We start from the raw sequence: 22660 nt of genomic DNA, 5'->3' as shown, positions 1-22660 counted from the left end.
GAAATCAGGAGCTTGTTCTTTGAAAAAATTAAAGAAGTTGATAAACCGTTAGCCAGATGTATCAAAAAGAAGAGAAAGGACCCAAATAAAATCACAAATGAGAGAGGAGAAATAACAACCAACATCATAGAAATACAATTATAAGAGAATGTTATAAAAAAAACTATATGTCAACAAATTGGACAACCTGGAAGAAATGCCTTCATAATATCTAGAAACATATAAATTACCAAAAAATGAAACAGAAATAGAAAACTTAAGCAGACTGATAACCAGCAAAAACATTGAATTAGTAATTTTTAAAACTCCCAAAACACAAAAGTCCAGGAGCAGATGATTTCAAAGGCAAATTCTACCAAACATGTAAAGATTTAATAACATTTCTTCTCACATTAATAAAAAAAAATAGAAAAAAGGGAAGGAAAACTTCCCAATTCTTTCTATAAGGCCAGCATTATCCTGAAACCAATACCAGATAGAGACACAACAAAAAAGAGAATGATAGGCCAAGATCCCTGATGAACCTAGCTACAAAAATCTTTGACAAAATACAAACAAACCGAATCCAACAATACATTTAAAAAAATCATTCACACAATGAAGTGGAATTTATTCCTGGGTTGCAAGCATAGTTAAGTATTCACGTATTAATCTCCGTGATACATCACATTAATAAAAGAAAAGATAAGAACCCTATGATCATTTAGATAGATGCAGAAAAAGCATTTGACAAAGTCCAACATCGATTTGTGATAAAAACCCTCAACAAAGCAAGGTTAGAGGGAATATACTTCAACATAATAAAGGCCTTATCACACAGCTAATATCATCCTCAATAGGAAAAAACTGAGATCTTATCCTCTATGGTCAGGAACAAGTCAGGGATGTTCACTTTTACCACTGTTACTTAACATGGTACTGGAAGTCCTAGCCTTAGCAATCAGACAACAGAAGGATATAAAAGGCATCCAAATCAGCAAGGAAGAAGTAAAACTTTCATTATATGCAGATGACATGATACTCTACATAGAAAACCCTAAAGACTTTATGAAGAAACTGCTAGAATTGATCCCCAGATTCGGTACAGTCTCAGGATACAAAATCAATGTACAGAAATCTGTTGCATTTCTGTACACCAAAAATGAAGCAGGAAAAACAGAAGTTAAAGAATCCATCCCTTTTACAATTACACCAAAAATCATAAGATTTTTTTAGGAATAAACGTAACCAAGTAAAAGATCTGTATTCTGAAAACTATAAAACACTGCTGAAAGTTAAGTGAAGATGACACAAAGAAATGGAAAGACATTTCATGCTCATAGATTGGATGAACAAATGTTGTTAAAATGTCTATACTACCCAAATCATTCTACACATTTAATGCACTTTCCTTCAAACTAGTAATAGAATTTTTCACAGAGCTAGGACAAAAAATCCTAAAATTTGTATGGAACCACAAAAGATCCTGAATAGACACAGCAATCTTGAAAAAGAAGAACAATGCTGCAGGCATCACAATTCCAGATTTCAAGTTTATTACAAAGCTTCAGTAATCAAAACAGCATGACACTGGCACAAAAATAGAGACATAAATCAATAGAACAGAATAAAAAGCCCAGAAAGGAACCCACAATTATATGGTCAATTAATCCTTGACAAAGCAGGAAAGAATATGCAATGGGAAAAAAGACAATCTCTTCAACAAATTGTATTGGGAAAACTGGCCAGCAAATTACAAAAGAATGAAACTGGGCCATTCTTTTTCACTATACACAAAAATAAACTCAAAATGTACTAAAGATCTAAATGTGAGATCTGAAATCATAAAAGTCCCTGAAGAAAGGAAATGCAGTAATTTCTCTGACACAGGCCATAGCAACTTCTTTCTAAATATATTTTCTCAAGCAAGGGAAACAAAAGCAAAAGTAAACTATTGGGACTTCATTAAAATAAAAAACTTATGCATAGAAAAGGAAACAATGATCAAACCTAAAAGGTAACCTACAGAATGGGAGAAGATTTGCAAATGACATATATTATAAAGGGTTACTATCCAAAATATATAAAGAATTTATAAAACCCAATACCCAAAGAACAATCAAATTAAAAAATTGGGCAGAAGACATGAGTAGACATGTTTCCCAAGAAAACATCCAGATGGCCAACAGACACATGAAATGATGTTTAACATCACTGATCATCAGGAAATGCAAATCAAAACTACAACGAAACCACTTCACACTTTTAGAATGGCTAAAATCAACAACACAAGAAACAACTGGTAGTGTCAAGAATGTGGAGAAAGGGAAACCCACTTGCAGTGTTGGTGGGACTGCAAACTGGAGCAGCTACTGTGGAAAGCATTATGGAGTGTCCTCAAAGAGTTAAAAACAGAACTACCCTATGACCCAGCAATTGCACTACTAGGTATTAACCCAAAGAACATAAAAATATGAATTCATAGGGATACATGCTCCCTGATATTTATAGCAGCATTATCTACAATAGCCAAATTATGGAAACAGCCCAAACAATCCACTGACTGATGAATGGATAATGAAAATGTGGTATATGTATGTGTGTATACATAATATATATGTATATAATATATGTACATATACATAATATATAATGTTATATTACTCAACTGTAAAAAAGAAAGAAATCTTTCCAGTTGTAAAAATGTCAATGGAGTTAGTATTTTGCTAAGTGAGATAAGTAAGTCAGAGAAAGACAAATGTCATATGATTTTACTCACATATGGAATTTGGGAAACAAAACAAATGAGCAAATGCAAGAAAACAACAACAACAACAACAACAACAAAACAGACAGGCAAATCAAGAAATAGACTCTTAACCTTAGAGAATAAACTAATGGTTACTAGAAGGGAGGTGGGTGCGGGAGGATGAGTTAAATAGGTGATGCACTTGTGATGAGCACTGGGTAGTGTATGGAATTGTTGTATCACTATATTATACACTCACTTGAAACTAACATTATACCATATGTCAACTCTCTGGGATTTAAATGAAAACTAAAAAAAAAAAAAAAAATTTACACAGCCACCTCAACCTTCTGCAATCACCACAATGATCAGTCAGCGCCATCATAGAGACAAGTCTATCCACCAACAAAAAAGCATAACTCACTGGAAAGCTCAGATGTTAGCATTTTTTTAGCAAGAATGTGTTTTTAATTACTGCATGTACTTTATTTGTTTAAACATGATGCTATTGCACACTTAGACAAGTTTATAGTGTAAACATATTTTTTATATGTACAGGGAAACCAAACAATTCATTTGATTTGCTTTATTGTGATACTCACTTTATTGCTGTGGTCTGTTCTGGACTGAACCTGCAATGTCTATGAAGTATGCCTAATATATCCAAAGCATAAATCAGACTTCTGTTGTTTTTTTGACATACAAATATCTATATTAATTCCTTAAATAGCACTCATTTGAGAGTCAATGTTTCATTGTCTTCTTTCTTCAAAGCCTGCTGTTTTAGAAGGGTAATATCATTTGTAGCCTAAGTCCTGCTTATTTATTCTTCATAGAATACTGAGATTTTCTCTTTATCAGCACTATTTCAAAATTTTATGATGATATGCTCTAGTTTGTTTTAAAATGTTTTGGTGACATACCCTAGTTTGAGACTTTTTTTAAAGATTTTATTTATTTATTCATGAAAGACAGAGAGAGACAGAGGCAGAGACACAGACAGAAGGGAGAAGCAGGCTCCATACAAGGATCATCATGTAGGACTCGATCCCGAGACTCTGGGATCAGGACCTGAGGCAAAGGCAGATGCTCAACTGCTGAGCCACCCAGGATACTTGGTTGCAGACATCAATGGGTAAGATATTTCAAGAAAACCATGCTGGCAGGTGAAATGGATTCCAGGATGCTCTGGGCCAGCACATGCAAGGTATTGGTAGGAGAGAAGGAGTTAGAAGAGGAATAAACAAAGGAGATGAAAATGGGATGGCCTTTGGAACAAAAAGCCTGGCCTTTGGAATAGTTGCATTAGATGATAAGCTGCCCAGAAGAAATCACCTAGGCTCTCATCAAAAGAATTGAGCCTCATTCTCTGGGAGAACTGGAGCAACTTATCTTCATGTTAGTGGTCAGGGCTCCTCTACAGAGTGGGACAGAGCATTGTGCCGAACCGATCAGAAGGCTTAGTTCCTGACCATCCTCAGCTCTAGTCATCTGCAGATGTAGCTGCAGATGAAGACAGACTAATGGGCTAGGTAGATGTAGTGGGATAATTGAACAACATTAAGGGCTGGTTGTGTTTAGAGATCTTCTGTTTAAAGCAAGATAGGGCAGCCTGGCTGTTCTCTATCTCGAGCCATATTTATCTGCCCAGTGTGAATACATTACAGGTGGAGAGTGGGAGTCTTGCTCAGTGTAATAACATACATTAAGTTCTGAAATCTTATCATAATCCATTGCAATTATCTACTTGATTCTCATCACAAACTTTCACATCAGTTTTTACCCAGTCTCAATTTTCCCAAACCCAATCTCTATTTCAGGATTTTCTAGAATTCTCCACAAATAAATAGCCCTCTCATCTGTTCATGACTTTGCCCCCTGTATTTTATCCCTTTCTTGATTATTTTTTATGTAGTGGAGCCCTTTCTAAGGGGAAAGGAGAGGAAAGGCAGATAATCACTGGCTGAGGCAGAAGTATACTTCCCAGACAGGTCTTGTTGGATCCACTTGGTGGAAAACTGTTCAAGACAAAACCTCCAGCAGTGTCTGAAACACACCAGCAGAGATTCAGGAAAGCACGGTGCTGGAAGGAGCCAACTCAATCCTTCATTTGTCAAGGGAGGTGAAATGAACAGGCTAATTATCTGATGAGGGGTAGAGGGGAGCCTGGTAGGTTCTGGATAAATGGCATCAAATCACTGAGTAAATGTCATTTGAAGAATATTAAAAACAGAAATAGACTAGAGCCTGAATGACATTCTAGAAGCATGCCCTCCTTTGCACTTGAATGGATCATTTGACCTACAATATATACATATATATGACCAACCGTTTGACCCCTATGCTCTTGATCAACTTCTCTAAGAAGTCTGTGAACTGGAGCTATCCTGCAAAATATTCAGTGCTAGTCCATGGGGAGGTAAGAACCCAAAGTAAGAGTAAACATTTGAAAAAATGTATGAGTTTGACACTGCTATGAAATTCAAACACATTTTATATTTTATAAACTTACTGGTTCTTGACAGATTAAGATTTTTAAAATTCTGCTCTTTCAGAAGCTTTGTTTAATAAGAGTGTTTGAAAAATGCATTTTTCAGGCTATTTTAAAATTTAAGGTGATTTTCTTTTATACTTTCTCAAAAGGCAAAAAAAAAGGAAAAAAGAAAAATATTCTGCCAAAATGAGTTAAACTCATTGTTTTAAGGATCAAACCTGCTCAGATTTTCCTTAACTGAGGCCAGCCAAGATATGACTATCAGTTGGAAATGGGTTTCCCACTGGTTGGGGTTTTGTTTTACTCCTACCAGAATCATGTCAGGAGTGGAAAGGCCTCCAAACTGCCCTTTCTCTTTATTTGATTCTTTTAATTCTCTATTTTCTATTTCCCTGCCTTTTCCTATTTTTGATTAAAGGAGCAAACTAGTTGAATATTTTTCAGGACCTTATTTGAATGGAGACAAACTCTAAAGAATGTTGCTTTTTAAAAATTTGATTTCTTGGGGTGCCTGAATAGCTAAGTCAGTTTAAGCATTGGACTCTTGGTTTCGGCTCAGGTCATGATCTCAGGGTCCTGAGATTGAGCCCACTTATCCCTCTCTGCTCTCTGCTCCCCACCCCCTGCCTCAGTCTCTCTCTCTCTCTCTCTCTCTCTAATAAATAAAATATATTTTAAATCCTAAAAGTTAAAAAAAAATTATTTCTTTCACCTTTTGGTGAGTGATAACCTGATTTTTTAAGTGTCCATCATTGCCAACTAAAACACCTCAGCAGCTCCCTGTTGCTAACTACATTAAAGGTAAATGTATCTTGCTTAAGAAGGGTGAGATGGCTTTCCTCACACTGGGGAATGTGTATATGTGTACAACAGAGGCAGACAGCCCTTTGGCACCTCTGTCACTTGACCCCCTCGTTTCCTAGGGGTAGCAAACAGAGTTGAGAGCCCCACTGCAACAAAGTCTAAGGTGTTATGTTGTGAAATAGAACTCGAGGAGCTGAGCTTTGAAACATAAAATATTCACACTCCCACCTGAAATCTTTTTCCAAGTTACTCTGTACAGTATTGGAATGTGTCTAAGACAGGAACTATGCAAAGTCTAAATTCTCTGAGGTACTTTTTTGTGACCATCTCATTATTCTTGAGTGTTATCAACCAGTAAAAAAAGGGGGGCGAGGGGGGAAAAGGGAATTGGCTGAAATATCATGAGGGTCTATTTTAATATCTGCACAGAGCATAAACCTTTGCTACTAGTTGCAGACTTGACTAGAACAGGCACCTGAGATTCTAAAACTGAGTAGTCAAGGTGATGGAAAAGCAGCATGTAAGAGAGGGGAGATGTTTTAAAAGCGTAAGGCACTTACATCATTGGTCTTTTTAAGCAGCATCTCTTCTATGGGGAAAGATTCCTCCATTTATCACAGGACTAATTAAGTTAAAATTACCAAATTTCCAGTAAACTAGCAACATTTATCTAGCACCTACTTCATACAGATTATCATCCTAGCACTCAGAAGGAGGCATCTCTATTAAATGTAATTACTCATTCTTGCCAAAGCAATGCTTCTATAGATTGTGGTGTGTGTGTGTGTGTGTGTGTGTGTGTGTGTGTAATATTAGCTGTTCCTATGTCTCATTTCTGACTAGACTGCAAATTGTTTGAGGGCAAAGATTAAGACTTACACATCTCTGAACCCCCTCAGTGTCTATTACCATGCTTTCTACATATGAGATGCTCAAAGAATGCTTGCTAAAATGAAATATTGGAGGAACGATGGACTAGTCAGGTGGGGCTCAGATAGAGGAGATGACTACAATTGAAAGTGAGGTTTAATTATTAATGAACTCATTTGGTTCCAAAAATATTGCCTTGTACCTACTATGCACTAGCCCACTTACATGCTAAGAGTATAGCTGCAAAAAGAAGAAAGAAGAAAGAAAAGAAAGAAAGAAAGAAAGAAAGAAAGAAAGAAAGAAAGAAAGAAAGAAAGAAAAGAAAAGAAAAGCACATATCAAGCAGTCAATGTAACTCTCGTGGAGTTTACAACTGAGTTTGGGCCCAGGACTAAATGGCTTTACTTCTGGTGTCACACTTGATGTAACTCTGCCACAGGTATTTATGCTCCTCCCCATCTCACCCCTGATTTCTGACATGTATATACGTGTACCCAGGACTGCTATGATTCTACTTTGGTTGCCAACAGGTATGAAAGTAACAGTATCTGACTACTATTCCCATTCTCTCTATCCTTAAGAAAAATAAAGACCAGAGTTTTTCAGAACTACCTCACACTTCCCGGTGTCTAGTTTTCTCCAAGATTTGCTGCTTTGGCCAGCCCCACCAGCACACAGACCAGAGTCAGCAACCATGTAGGAAGGCCCAAGCATTTAGTAGAGGGCAGTGCAGTCTGGGACAGACTGAGAAGACTGGGGATCTGGGTTCAAATGTCAACCACAATGCATAGTAGATATGTGGCCTGATGCAAGTCACTTGGCTTTTCTGAGCTGCACATTTCTCAGTGTGCCTAGAAAATAAAGATGCTCATGAAGTAAAACTGATGAACATTGTAGAATGGAAATAGTAGAATTTTGAGCATCAGAATGATCTCAAAATGGATCACAACCTGAAATAGTAAACCTAAAACTCTATGACTTCTTAAATAAAACAAAGGGGAAAAAAAGCATTTATGACCTTGATTTAAGCAAAATTTTCTTAGATACAACACCAACTGCATGGCCCATAATAAGTAAAATAATGAATTGGATTTCATAAATTAAGGACTTCTGCTCTTGGAAAGATACTGTTTAGAAAATGAAAAGACAAACCAGTCTAGGAGAAAAGCTTTGCAAGTAATATATCTTATAAAGAACTTTGCCCAAAATCTATAAAGAAATCTCAAAACTTGGGCAGCCTGGGTGGCTCAGTGGTTTAGCGCCGCCTTCAGCCCAGAGTGTGACCCTGGAGACCTGGGATCGAGTCCACGTCAGGCTTCCTGCATGGAGTCTGCTTCTCACTCTGCCTGTGTCTCTGCCTCTCTCTCTCTCTGTGTCTCTCATGAATAAATAAGTAAAATCTTAAAAAAAAAAGAAAGCTCAAAACTCAACAATAATAATAAAACGGACAACCAATTAAAACGGCTAAAAAAATTTACTAAAGGAGATATATGAATGGCAAATGAGCACATTACAAACATGTCCAAGATCATTAGTTTGTAGGTAAATGCAAATTAAGGCCACATGGGAATACCTCTATACACATGTTAAAATGTCTAAAATTAGGAAGGTTGAGCACACCAAATATTAGTGAGGATATGGAGGAATTTACATTCTTATCCACTGATGGTGAGGATGTAAAATGGTCCAAACATTTGGAAAACAATATGGTAGTTTTTCAAAGATTAAACACACACTTACCATATGACCGAAGTTATTACTCTCTGGTGTATTTTTCCAAAGCATATGTCCATACAAAGGCTTGCTCATAAATGTTCATAAAAGTTTATTTTGTAGCAGTCAAAACCTGGAGAAAAAAATATCCATCAATATGTGAATGGATAAACAAATAGTGTGTATGCTCACAATGTAAAATCACTCGGAATAAAAAAGAGTGAATGTTATCAGTATACACAGCAGCACACATGACTCTCAGATACACTTTATTGAGTGAAATAAGACAGAGGGGAAAAAAAATACTTGCTATATGATTTCCTAGAAAAGAATCTATGGTAACAAGAGGGCAAAACAGAGATTGCAGGGAAAGAGTGGGTACAGTAAAAGGTGGGAAGGAGATCAAGGGACAGGGGAAAATGACGGTGGTGATGCTTATATATTTCATTATCTTGAATTTGATGGTAGTTTTATGATGCTTTTACATATATGCCACACATACACACACACACACACACACCAAAACTGATCAAATTGTACAATCTAAGGTACAATTTATCGTCTATCACTTCTATTTCGACAAAGCTGTTTCATAAAACTGCAGAGTACTCTGCCATCTTAAACACTGTATAAAAATAACATTTCCTCTTTTGTTCTAACTCGGGAAAATTATAGGGTATATTAACCATGTTTTAGGACCATAGTAAACAATGGTCCAGAGCCTCTATGGTTTGTGAAATTTTGTTTCAGTTTTTTTATAGTTTATTTGTTTTCTATGATTTCAGATATCGGAATTCCTATTTTTCTGATTTATAGCCTTACACCTTATCATGCAGTTGTTAAAAGTCAGCCAGAGAGTCTAAGAGGATATGTTGTGGAAAATACAATCTTTAAGGCCGGTAAATTCAGGTTCAAGTTCTTATTCTTCAACTTAGTGGCTGAGGATCCCAGGAAACTCAAGCATCAGTTTCCTTGTCATGGAGTGGGACTGCTTTTGGTGAATTCATAGGATTGATTGGAAGAATAAACAGTGTGTATGCAAGATGTAGTACACAGTGGACACTCTAAAAACTCCATTCCTTATCTCACTGTATTATTAGATGAATTAATACTAGCTCTCTAACTGATAAACTCCCAAACCTCAGTGGCTAAGTGCAATAGAAATTTCTTTGTTGCTCATAGAATATCCATTTGGTAGCAGGGGATAAGCGAGTGTTCTTTGGAGGTCCCTGCCATTTTCACTGTAAGGCACACTCCACGTGTTATCCAGCCAGCCATGCAGAGTGAGGTACTGGAGGGCATAAGGCATTTCTTTGAGCCAGGCTTTGCAAGTAGCATCCATCATTTCTACCTGTATTCAACGTCCCCAGAATGCAGTCATATGGCCATAACTGCAGGGTCATCTGGGAAAGGCAGATGAACTCTGTGCCCAGGAAGGAGTGGGAATCAAGTTTTGATGAATAGCTACCATATTCCTTGTATAGATTAAGAATGAATATCTGAGGAACAGTCAAATGAGCTTTAGGATATAGCCTGAGAAATGCCCCTTTGTTCTGCAGAGCTTATGGCATATCTCAGTTCTGATTGCTGGAATGTAAATTCTTATGCAAGGTGTTCTCACTCAAACACTAATGCTTACAAAACTATAGTAACGATAATCATTGTGGACCTCATCAACTACCATTTCTTGAAAGCCAACTTTCCAACAAGCATCACTTATGTATTTTATCAATAATATTTCATCAATTTCTGCTTTAGAATGAATAAGTCTTAAGGAGTGAGACATACTTTGTTCTGTTTTGTTTTGTTTGGCTGCAAGTCTCAAGATGTTGAGTAAAAACAGGCTATGATATTTTTTGAAAGAATGAATATCGGAAACAGAATCTTAACCCCTAGGAACTCTATCTTAGTCATTCTAGCTTCCCAAACATGAATGTACACTACCAAAGTTTTAAATTTATCTTAAAATGTCTTAGTATGGGCAGACATATCAATATTAATAATGCATGTCTGGAGGTTATTCTTCTGAAGATTCGATAAATTATATCTTATGAAAAATGTATTATCTAAAGAAACTGATTCTTAAAAGAATATGGCTTATTCACAGTATTCTTTGTAACTTATCCAGCTATTCATGTAATCACTGGAAATTCACTGCTGACTTTCCCTAAATTATATCTTCTTTCATAGGAAAAGGAAGATGTTTTCCTTCTAAACCTGCTGCACACAACAGTAAAAGCAAAATAAAACTCCATACAAATAATGTACATGCTTATTGTTGCTTTAGTTACTAGCTTTTGTTAACTTCAGGTCATTCCAATTTTATGAATTAGCCTTTAATCTAGATTCTCCTTAACAAGGGTCACATTTATGTAGCATTTTCCCTGACAAATCAAAACCATATCTATCTTTATATGAAAAATTTAAATATAAACTGCTTTGAGAGAGTCAAGTGTAATGCAGAGACAAAATATTGAAATTAATAATGTAATTATTTACTCTTTCAGTTGGCTGGATATATTGCATATAAAAGTAAAGGTCAAATTCTAATCCCATTATTTGTTTTTAAAACAATTTTACTTAATGTAGTCTGTCAAGAACATTTATGTCTCTGGAGAAATTAGAATACTACATTATTATGAGCGATTTCTTGAAAGGGTAAAATGTCTTGCTCAATTAAAATGCTTAAAAGAGAGCTCTTTTTTCCCCAGCTTTATTATAATCGACAAATAAAATTGTAAAGTATTTAAAGTGTACATGATGATTTGAGAGATATATATATATAAAATGAAAAATCTCCTCTCTTCTGGTTAATTAACACATCCATCACTTCTCATATTTCCTTCCTCCCTCCCTATCTTCCTTCCTTTTCTTTCTTTTCTTTTTCTGGTGAGAACATTAAAGCTCTGCTAGTTAGCAAATTTCAATCTTATAAAACAGTGTTATCAATTACAGCCACCATCTTTTACATTAGATCCTCAGATCTTATTCATGGTAAAACTGTAAGTTTGTACACTTTTACTAACCTCATCTTATTGCCTCATTCCCCAAACCCTGATAACTATTTTTCTATTTTCTGTTTCTGTGAGTTCGTTTCTTTTATATTCCACAGACCATCATGCAGTGCTTGTCTTTCTCTGTCTGGCCGATGTCACTTAGCATAATGTCTGCCAGTTTCATCTGTATTGTCACAAATGGCAAGATATCCTTTCTAAAGGTTGAGTAACATCTTATTGACACACCACATTTTCTTTATCCATTTATTTAGAATGAACACCTAGCTTGTTTCTATGGCTTGGCCATGGCAAATAAGGATGCAATCAGCCTGGCCCAAGCGCTGAGTTAACTTTCAAACTTTTGTGAGTGTCCTGGTTTCCTCTGTTCCCAGTGGCCCCCAGTAGTTGAAGATGTGCCAAGACCTCTGTGCACCAAAGGTCTGGAGAATTTTAGTCGGCACCTAGATGCACATGGATTGGAAGGTGGACCCTCAGACAGCAGCTGGGATAGTAGTTAGGTGAGTCCCTTCCAGGGGGTACCTGGGAGGCGGGGATTTTGTCTGCTTCCTCTGTGCTGGGCCCAGGTGGATAGCCAAGGGAGGGGTTTGCTGCCCTTGTCATACACTATTTCTTTGTTTGCGACAGTCCTGTGAGACTCATGAATACAAGCCCCATTGACTATTAGAATCAGGAAATGTGAAGCCCGTCCTGGGTAGTGGTTGTAAAAGCTGGGGCTTTACATATATACACAGATACATATGCACACTTACAAATACATATACACGTTTCTTCCAGGAAGATACTGGCACTTTGGCATTATTACTGGAAAGGGCCAGAGGGAAGAGATGGGAGAGTAATCCAGCTTCTCTCCTCTCTGAGGAGGATTACAGCCAGTCCCTAGTGTTTGCTAAGTTATAAGTCTGACCATCAGGCAGTGGTTTTTAAAGATTGTAGGGAAACCTCTTTAAGAGAAAGACTGGGAAAGGGAGGGAGATTTAGCCTGTTCCTTCTGTGCTAAGCCCTGGGAGGTAAAGGCCAAGTGAGAGCTCGTGCCCATTCAGATGGATTTTTTTTTTTTTTTTTTTTTTTGCTATAGTCTTAGGAATCTCATAGACATAATCTCACTGGCTTTCAGAGCTAGGTATTTGGGGATCCCTTCCTCTAATTGGGGTCTTATTTTTTTTAATTTTTTTTTTTTTTTTTTTTTTTTTTTTTTTTTATTCATGATAGGCACACAGTGAGAGAGAGAGAGGCAGAGACACAGGCAGAGGGAGAAGCAGGCTCCATGCACCGGGAGCCTGACGTGGGATTTGATCCCGGATCTCCAGGATCGTGCCCTGGGCCAAAGGCAGGCGCCAAACCGCTGCGCCACCCAAGGATCCCTAATTGGGGTCTTAAAAGTTGGAGTGCCAGATGTGGGGTCCCACCCTTCATCTTACAGGGAAAAGTGAAGATTTGAGCGCTCCCTCCTGATAATGTGCTGCGATGCCTGGGTGGTCTGTATTTTAAGAATATGTCTCAGCCTTTCCTACCCATTTTGATGTGGACATTATCTCATTCATCCTGTGTATAGGAATCACTCATCTGGTTTCTGGCTCTTTCTCAAAGAACTTTGCTCTGTGTGTAGCTATACATTCAGTGCATCAATGGGCAGAGGGAGGCTCAGGAGTCTCATGTCACCATCTTGTTTGACTTTGAATCTATGCTTTATTTTCTGTTTTCGATTTCTTGAGGGTTCTCCGTATGGTTTTCCTAAGGAAGTGGACACATTTATATTCCTACCAACAATGTAAAAGGGATTCCTTTATCCATAGCCACATGAATTCCTAGTATATTTGGGATATTAACCCCATATTCGATATGTGGTTTGCAAATATTTTCTCCCACTTCATACGTTGTCTTTTCATCTTGTTAATGGTTTCCTTTGCTGCATGAAAGCTTTTTAGTTGATGTCATCTCATTTGTTTTTTGCTTTTGTTGCCTTTACTTTTGGCATCAAATCCAAAAAAAAAAAAAAAAATCACTGCTAAGTCCAATGTCAGCTTACTCCCTATGTTTTCTTCCAGGAGTTTTATAGTTTCAGCCTTAATGTTCAAGTCTAATCCATTTTGAGTTGATTTTTGTGTATAGTGTGAGAGTAGTCCAGTTTCACTCTTCTGTAAGTGGCTATCCAATTTTCCCAACACTTCATTGAAGAGACTATCCTTTCTCCATTGTATGTTATTGGCACCTTTGTCAAGGATCAGTTTACCATAAATGTGTGGTTTATTTCTGATCCACTGGTCCATATGTCTGTTTTTATGCCAGTATCCTACTTTTTGATTACTATAGCTTTGTAATATAGTGTGAAGTCAGGAAATATGATGCCTCCAGCTCTGTTCTTTCTCAAGATTGCTTTGGCTATTCAGGGTCTTTTGTGCTTCCATACAACTTTTATTTTTTTTAAAGACTTTATTTATTTATTCATGAGAGACACAGAGAGAGAGGCAGAGACACAGGCAGAGGGAGAAGCAGGATCCATGCAGGGAGCCTGATGTGGGACTCGATCCTGAGACTCCAGGATCACTGCCCTGGGCGAAAGGCAGGTGCTAAACCTCTGAGCCACCAAGGGATCCCTCCATACAACTTTTAGAGTTTTTTTTTTCTATTTCTAGGAAAAATGCTATTGGAATATTGATAGGCATTACATTGAATATGTACATTGTTTGGGGGTACTATGGACATTTTAACAATGTTAATTTTTCTAATCCATGAGTATAGAATATCTTTCATTTATTTGTGTTTTGTTCAATGTTTTCATCACTGTTTATAGTTTTCAGTGTACACATCTTTCAACTTTTTGGTTAAATTTATTCTCAAATATTTTATTATTTTTGATGCTATTATAAATGGGATTGTTTTAAAAGGAATTCTTACATATAGTACTTCTATACAAAAAAATCTGGAATTTTATCTCAAAATGTATACAATAATACATTCATTTATTTTTGTCATTGAGGTATTCAAATTCTTTTTCTCCCATTTACTACTATGCTGATATGTAATTGGCCCAGAGTCATGTACTATCTGCAGTCCCTGGTATATATGGGTAAACATACGTACTTTTTTTGTATTTATTGTTTTAAAAATTCATTTATATTTATTTTTAACTATGAGTAATTTCCAACCTGTTAAAATCATTTTTAAAACATTTTTAATCCAGAATGTGAAAAGTCACCCTATTCAAATGAATTATTTTGATGTAATGAATTTAATGAAGAATCAGATTATGAAGGGCTTTGCATGCCCTACCTAAAGTTTTAGATTTTATCTTGAAAGCCACAAGAATGTTCTGAAAAACTTTAAGTTGTACAGTGAAATAGATAGCTTATTATTGTTTTAGGAATTTGATAAAACTTGATGACTAATTAGATGTAGTGGATAAGGTGGGAGGAAGAGTCTCAGAGTGACTTCTATATTTCTGGCTTCAGTATCTGGGTACACGGTGGAAGGGATTGTCAGTGGGAAGGCTGTGTGGAAAAGTGCTAAGATGGCCCATTTGGTGTGCATCTACTGAATTTGTCAGATCTATACATTTCTTGCAGGTGGATATATGTGTAGAAATGCTAGTTTGAAATTCAGCATCAAACAGGTCTATCTCCTAAAATTCTTTCATCCTTTGGTTTCCATGGAACTTCTGATTTCACGGCACTGCTCTTCTGGGTTTCCTTCCACTGTAATGTTGGGCTTCTCTGCCTTTACCAGTGGGTATAGCCGAGACCCTCCAGGTTCTGACCGAGGCCCTTTCTCTTCATAGACTTTACCTCACCACTGGCCTCAGCTACTATCCTAGAAACATGATAACTGCAGTGTAAGAGAGGTGGTGAGAAAGCTTGGGGGCAGAGAGCTAGAAGGAAAACCAGGAGACACTCAAGTAATGGAAGTTTCTGGTGGGAAACTTGAAAAATCAATTATTTACAGCAGATCATTGTAGTTAGAGATCAAGTAAAAGGAACTGCAGAGGGTCTTTTGTTGAGAAAATTAGGCCACCTTTATCAGAACAAAGTCACATTGCAGTGTACAGTGCTCACACCACATTGCAAGGGTGAGGGCAGGGGGTGTGGGGGAGGTAACAAGGAAGAGGAGATAGTGTACATAGCTTAATTTGTGAACAAGAATGGGACAGAGTTCTGTCTCTCATGAATAAATAAATAAAATCTTAAAAAAAAAAAAAAAAAAGGATGCCTGAGTGGCTCAGTGGTTGAGCTTCTGCCTTTGGCTCAGGGAATGATCCTGGAGTCTCGGGATTGAGTCCCACATCGGGCTCCCTGCATGGAGCCTGCTTCTCCCTCTGCTTATGTCTCTGTCTCTCTCTTTCTGTGTCTCTCATGAATAAATAAATAAAATCTTTAAGAAAAAGAGAATGGGACAGGGTATAAAAGATGGCTTGGGGGATCCCTGGGTGGCGGAGCGGTTTAGCGCCTGCCTTTGGCCCAGGGCGCGATCCTGGAGACCCGGGATCGAATCCCACGTCAGGCTCCCGGTGCATGGAGCCTGCTTCTCCCTCTGCCTCTCTCTCTCTCTCTCTCTTCTCTCTCTTTGTGACTATCATAAAAAAAAAAAAAAAAAAAAAAGAAAGATGGCTTGGGGCAGAAGCTAAATTGTATTCCAGCATTTATATCTTTAATAAAAATGTTAAATAAAGCATAATGCAAAAATGTTCACTGGAAAACATGAGAATAACAAGACTTTTATTTCACTGTATTAAAAAGTAAAAATAGACATGATGTCTTCATATATCTCTCCTCAATATTTTTTTGTCTTTGTTTAAGTATGAAGAAGAAAGCTTTCCATATTCTAAACTTGATGAATGATGGGTTTTAAAAGTGCACTACAGGTTATATTTTATCACACATAGGCTTCTACTAAATTACATTAAGATGTATACTGACATCACAAAACATTCTCAAAGCAATTTGGGTTAATTCATCCCACGAATATGTATTGATATTCTATTCAGAGGCAATTAGTGTGCTAGGTAAGGGGATCCAAATAGGGATAACTACAGATTCAAAAAGAAAGCACATAACCTGAAACTTTTAATATAATGTGGTAAAAACCAAGATAGTAGTAGGTACTGTGAGCATTGGCAAATTAATTCAACCTAAGGATTCAGGCATGAGGAACACTGAAGCAAACCTTGAAGGAGAAATAAATATTAGCCAGCAAGAGCAGAGAGAGGGCATTCAAGACAGAGAATTTAATATGAGAAAAATACAGATATACTCCAGAGCGTGTTACTTGAATGGCATTATAAGCATAGTCTGATTTACTGAAGCATAATATTTAAGTCATGAGAGTCAAGGCTGAAGAAACAGACAAAAGCAAGTTTATGGAGAGCCTTGTATGTTGTTATAAGACAATAAATTTTATAACTATATAAGGAACTAAACTGTAGGTAGAGCACTGGAGTAACATGATTGGAGTTGGTTTTAGAAGATCATTTTTGTTACAATGAAGAGCAGGAAAGATGGCAGAGTAGGGGGTTAGGAAAGAAGTTAGGAGGCAATATGACAAAGCCCAATGGGGACATGGGAATATAGGAAGGATCCAAGGTGAAATCAGAGGGTAAGAGGAGTCAAGAGTACTGGTGATGGACAAGAGGTGATGAGTAACTACAGAAATCCAGCATAAGTCCCAGGTTCTCATGTTGGTGACTTAGTTGATCACAGTGCCATGAACCCATATATAGTAAAACAAGAAAAGAAAGAAAATTTGAATGGAGAGAATGGGGATAAAGTGATGAGTTTATTTTGTACTTGTTGAGTTTGGGATACAAGTAGAAGTTTCAGGTGGCTTTGTCTTTGGATTCACAAATATAAAACTTACCTGAGGGATCAAGGCGGAAGGTAAAAATCTGAGATCACCATTTAAATGTTACTTAAAACCAGGAGAATGCTTTATTAATGGAGAAGAAACTTGTATATCTTTCATACCATTCAGTTTCCCTTTCAGTTCTTTTTTCTTTAATAGTTTTGCTTCATTTTAATGGAATTTTACCTGTTTGACCATGTTGTGGTCTAGGAGAAATGCACCCATTTCAATTTAACCAAAGACACAGAACCTTCTGAATAGTAACTCCGTCTGTCGGTGGTTTCTAACTTTCTCTTTTTACCAATATATTACTGACTTAGCCTCTTTTATTTATTTTTAAAGATTTTATTTATTTGACAGAGAGATAGAGAGAGAGAGAGAGAAAGTACAAGCAGGGGGAGCAGGAGAGGGAGAAGCAGGCTCCCCGCTGAGCAGGGAGCCCAATGTGGAGCTCCATCCCAAGACGTTGGGATCACCACCTGGGCTGAAGGCAGATGCTCAACCAACTAAGCCACCCAGGTGCCCTCCTTTAAGTTATCTACTCCAAAAGTAGCTATAACTTTCTGTGTTTTTTCAATAGGCAGGGCTCTCATGCTGCCTGCTACCAACAGTATGCTTTGGAGAGGGTGCTGTCTATATTGGTCTTCCATGGCTCCTGCTGTTACTAATTACTAGAAACTTGATGGCTTAAAGCAACATGCATTTATTTTTACAGTTCTGGAGATCAGAAGTCTGAAATCAATTTAACTGGGATAAACTCAAGATGCTAGCAGACTGGCATTCTTTTTGGAGGCTCTAGGGGAGAATTACTTCTTTACCTTTTCTAGTTTCTAGAAACTATCTATATTCCTTTGCTCATGGTGGCTTTCATCCATCTTCCAAGTCAACTTCTGCTTCCATCATCCCATCTTTTCCTTTTGCCTTTGATTTTCTTGTTTCCCTCTCATAAGGGCCCTTGTGATTACATGTGGCCTCATCAGGATAATATATAGAATAATTTTTCCATCTAAAAAATATTTAACTTAATCACATCTGCAAATTGCCATATAAGAGAACACTTACTGGGGCACCTGGGTGGCTCAGTGGTTGAGCATCTGCCTTTGGCTCAGGTCGTGATGACGGGGTCCTGGGATCAAGTTCCGCATCAGGCTCCCCACAGGGACCCTGCTTTGCCCTCTACCTGTGTCTCTGCCTCTCTCACTGTATCTCTCATAAATAAATAAAATAAAATCTTAAAAAAAAAGAGAACACTTATTGGTTCCAGAGATTAGGATGTGAACATCTTTCTGTGGCTGCTATATAGCTACCACATTGTCTATAACTGGAAATGAACACAGCTGCTAGGCCTGGATTGCAGTAGTACTTATAGGTACTATAAATATACATAAGGTAACTGGTCATACATATATTTAAATAGCATTCCTTAATTAAAATGCATATGTACAATAACCAGAAAATAGGTGCTATCAATTTTACTTGCACAAATATCACCATTTATTTCTAAGTAATTCTAAGAATTATGTGAATTTTATAGCCAGCCGATGTAACAGACATTTTTTTTCTTTTTTTAAAGCTCAGCATCAAATTATCCTTCTTAATATCTCCCTGAACTTGTTTTACACTTGCCTTCCACCCATGGAAGGATGATAAAGCCAGGCACCTGCCCTCTGGTCTAGAAGTCAAGGAATCAAATATTTTCGCTCTTTCTCCTGGTACTGACTGACTGAAGTTGGGCAGGTCAGATGCTCTACCCTGTGACTTGCATCTTGATCCGGTGATATGACGTCAGAAGAAACAGTTGGCATTTACTCATGTGGACCATGTAGCACCAAACCAAACTGCTCTTTCAGGCCCCCTAGACTTCCAGTATTGCCTTAAATCCTGACTGGTTCTCAGACTGCTTTCCAGCCATCCCCTCATTTCTGGAAGCTTTCAGGATCTTTCCAATCAATCACCTTCTCACAAGTTAGCCAAATTTGGTTCTGTTGCTTACAGTCAGAAAACCCCAATCATTGTGGTGTTACATAGATAATATTGTTGGTAGATTCAACTACCATAAGAATTGTGTGAGAAAATTGATTTTCTGCTTCAAGTAATTTTATTCACTAATGTCACCTAATTTGAGTTAAGACATTCTTATTTATGTGATCTCATTAAAATCCTATGGATTAAACGTATTTACAGATCTAGAAAGGCAACTCTTTCCAGATTAGGAAGCCTATTTTATTACTTTGCCTTTTCATGGAATCTTAGTTGAAGCACTAAGCACCTGTGTACAACCATTCTTGAACTGGCTGGGGATATCTTTTAGAGTTCTGTTAAAGCATTGATGATCATGGTACTACAATGCTGAAGATTTACCTCCACTTCTTTGGATGTTTTGTGGTTTAAAGATTTTTTTTTTTTTGTCTTTAATGGAAAATCACTCAGTGAAATTGCGGAAAAGTGAATATTTATCTGAGTCATATTTTTTATGGAACCCGTTTTCCACTTCTCTGCATTTTTAGAAGTGTTTCTTTAAAAAGGATATTCTATTAATATTTATAATTAGATATCACACAAAGCAGATGCTAAATCTTATGCTATAACTTTATGGGTAAAATTACATAAAGAAGATTATATGCTCTTTGGCATGATGTCCTCTCTAGGAGCTGTAGAACAAAGGGCATTCTCCATGAAGACGTCTTTTTTTTTTCTTTCTTTAACTAGAGGAAAACAGGAAGATGGTGATTAACCATGATTATTTTAACTATTATCCAGAACATTAGTATTTAAGTGGGTCGAGCAGAAGCTCAATAAATACTTAATTGATTGACTTTTCCTCTTTGATCCACGTCTCAGTTCGCCTGTTCACACTATCTCTATTCTTACTTTGAAGCCACGTGGATTCTTCTTATTTGCAGAGCACGTGAGGGATGCGGTCCTCACCTCCGTGAACCCGCCTGGCTTCCAAATACACAAGGTAGGGGGCGGGTAGTGGGGAGTTTACTGAGGTCAGAGGACGAAGGGGAGAAAAAAAGAGATTCGTTTTTGTGATTGCCCTTAGATCAGTTCCAAGAGGGACCAACGGACTTAATCTTGTGTGATCTAATCCACACGGCCACCCAAGACCCATCTGGGTATAGACGGGGAAACGGAGGTTCCGAGGAATAAAGGTTTGAAAGTAATGGCACGGGGCGGGGGGTGAACCCCAGTTCTTGTGAGTCCAGACCCTTTCCACTCCCCCCTCTCCTCGCTGGCGATTACTTCTAAGAATTCTAGCACCGACCAGGGGATGGCGAGGAGAGGACAGCAAACCGCCTGCCCGCCAACTTGATCTCCTGGGATAGAAACCTGCTGTGAGTTCTGATTCCCTCTCTTAAAAAGGCAAGGTTAGGGACGAGGGCTGGCAAGGTGCAGGGGAAGGTCCAGCCCTCGGGCCGCGCCGCGCGGGGACCGGAGGGGGCCCGCCCACTAGCGGGTGGCCGCCCCGCCATCCCGCCCCAGGGACGCGAGGCTTCGCCTCCGGCCGGTTCGAGCGCGCGGGAGCGCACTTGACCCCGGAAGGCTGCGCGGCCAAGAGCGCGCAGGCCGAGAGCAGGCTCCGGGAGCGGCCGGGCGCCTCCCCGCGGCCTGGGCGCACGTGCCTGGGCTGGGGCCAGGACTAGTGGCCGCGCCGTAGTAGCTGGGCGGGTAGGAGAGGCTGGCTCCGGGCCGCGGCCGCCGCCCGCCCGCCGGCTCCGGTGGTTGGGCGGAGGCAGCGCGGGACTCCTCCTCCCCGCCGTATTAACATGCACCCAGGGGCGGGTGACCAGCCCAGCCTCGCCGCCCCAGCTCGCCGCGTCCCGGCGCTCAGCCTCCGTGCCAGAGGCGAGCGCTGCGCCCCGGGCGCCGCAATCCCGAGGACACGGCCTCCCCGACACCTCCAGCCCCGGGGAGTCGGCGGCTTCCTCCGCGGGAGCGGGCGCAGCCGCCTCGGCTCCTCTCTCGCGTCCTCCCCATCACCTCGCTGAGACCCTGTCCCGGCCGCGGGGACACCCCTTCTCGTCCTCCCCGCGAGGCTCGTGGGACCGACGGACGGACGCAGGGATCCAGGGCCGGACTGCGGGCAGCGGCAAGGTAACGCCGGGCAGCGCGGCGGGGCTGGGGCGTGCGCGCTCGGCGGCGGCAACCGGAGCCCGGGCCGCCGCCACCACCGCGAGCCCGGCGCGCTGGGTGTCTGTCGCCCGCCGCTCGGTCGCCGCTGCTGTCGCCGGCGCAGGGACGGTGGGCTGGGCTCCCCTGGCCGCTTCTCCACCGCCATCCGCCGCCTGCGGCGCATCCCGGACCCCCTGGGGACCCCGGGACCCCGGGGGGTCTGCGCGTCCCTCTCCGGGCTTGCGGTCCTGGCGGCTCCCCTTGGGGCCCGGGAGGGGACACATTTCTAATTGCGACAGGGTCCTGGAAGGGGGAGGGGAGAAGAACACTAGTTCCCGTCATTTCCACCGGCCAAATTCACATCTCCCCGCTCCCCGCCCCCCCGCCCCCAACCCCTGGTACACCTTGCACGGGAGGGGGTGCTGCTCACTGCAGGGGAGTTCTCGACAGGCTCCTGGGTCGTTTGCAAAGCAAGTTGTTGCACTTGCTTTTTAGGTGACATTTTGGCTTTCGGGGTGGAAAGAGCCTCCTCCCGTGTGTGTGTGTGTGTGTGTGTGTGTGTGCGCGCGCGCGCAAGAGAGAGAGAGAGAGGGAGAGAAAGCCTGGGAAACAGAGACAAAGAGACAGACCGAAGCACGCAGGGGAGACCGAGATACAGAAAGAGAGACCCACACAGAGGACGGGATTCAGGGGGAGGTCACCGTAGAGTCGCCCCCCGCCCGCGGGCCGAGGCCAATTCCCGGCACATCGCGGGGCCAACGCTGAGACGCGGTATTCAGCGGATTGAACGAGCGGGGCCCGAGCCGAGCCGAGCCGAGCCCCAGCAGGGACTTCTCCGCGGGGCTGGGAGCGATAACAAATTGCACTTTGATCGAGGGGCGGCTGCAGCTGCGGGAGGGACCTGCGGAGGGCCGCGTGGAGATGAAGACCCTGCATTCAGGACTCCGGCTGCTGCGCTCTTCGAGGAAGGCGAGCTGTCCCTGCTTCACCCGGCGGCCCCCGGGAGGCCGTGGGAAGGGGCGACGGGCGCTGGGGACACTGAGCGCCTGTGCCGAGCGCGGCTCCCGCCCGCGGCCCCCGGGCTCG

General features: G+C 40.3%; 1 protein-coding gene across 3 annotated transcripts in view; it reads left to right on the top strand.

The window, feature by feature from the left end:
* The first annotated feature begins 21255 nt into the window (after positions 1-21255).
* Positions 21256-22660, top strand: part of DLGAP1 (DLG associated protein 1) — an 871196-nt gene continuing 869791 nt past the window's right edge. For all 3 annotated transcript variants that reach the window (XM_035718637.2, XM_035718634.2, XM_035718633.2), the window contains exon 1: positions 21256-21556. The gene's annotated coding sequence lies outside the window, so the exon portion shown is untranslated. The remainder of the gene's footprint in view (positions 21557-22660) is intronic.

This window comes from Canis lupus, chromosome 7 (genome assembly GCF_003254725.2).
Source record: "Canis lupus dingo isolate Sandy chromosome 7, ASM325472v2, whole genome shotgun sequence".
NCBI classification, from domain to species: domain Eukaryota; kingdom Metazoa; phylum Chordata; class Mammalia; order Carnivora; family Canidae; genus Canis; species Canis lupus.
This window is presented reverse-complemented; position numbering and strand designations above follow the sequence as displayed.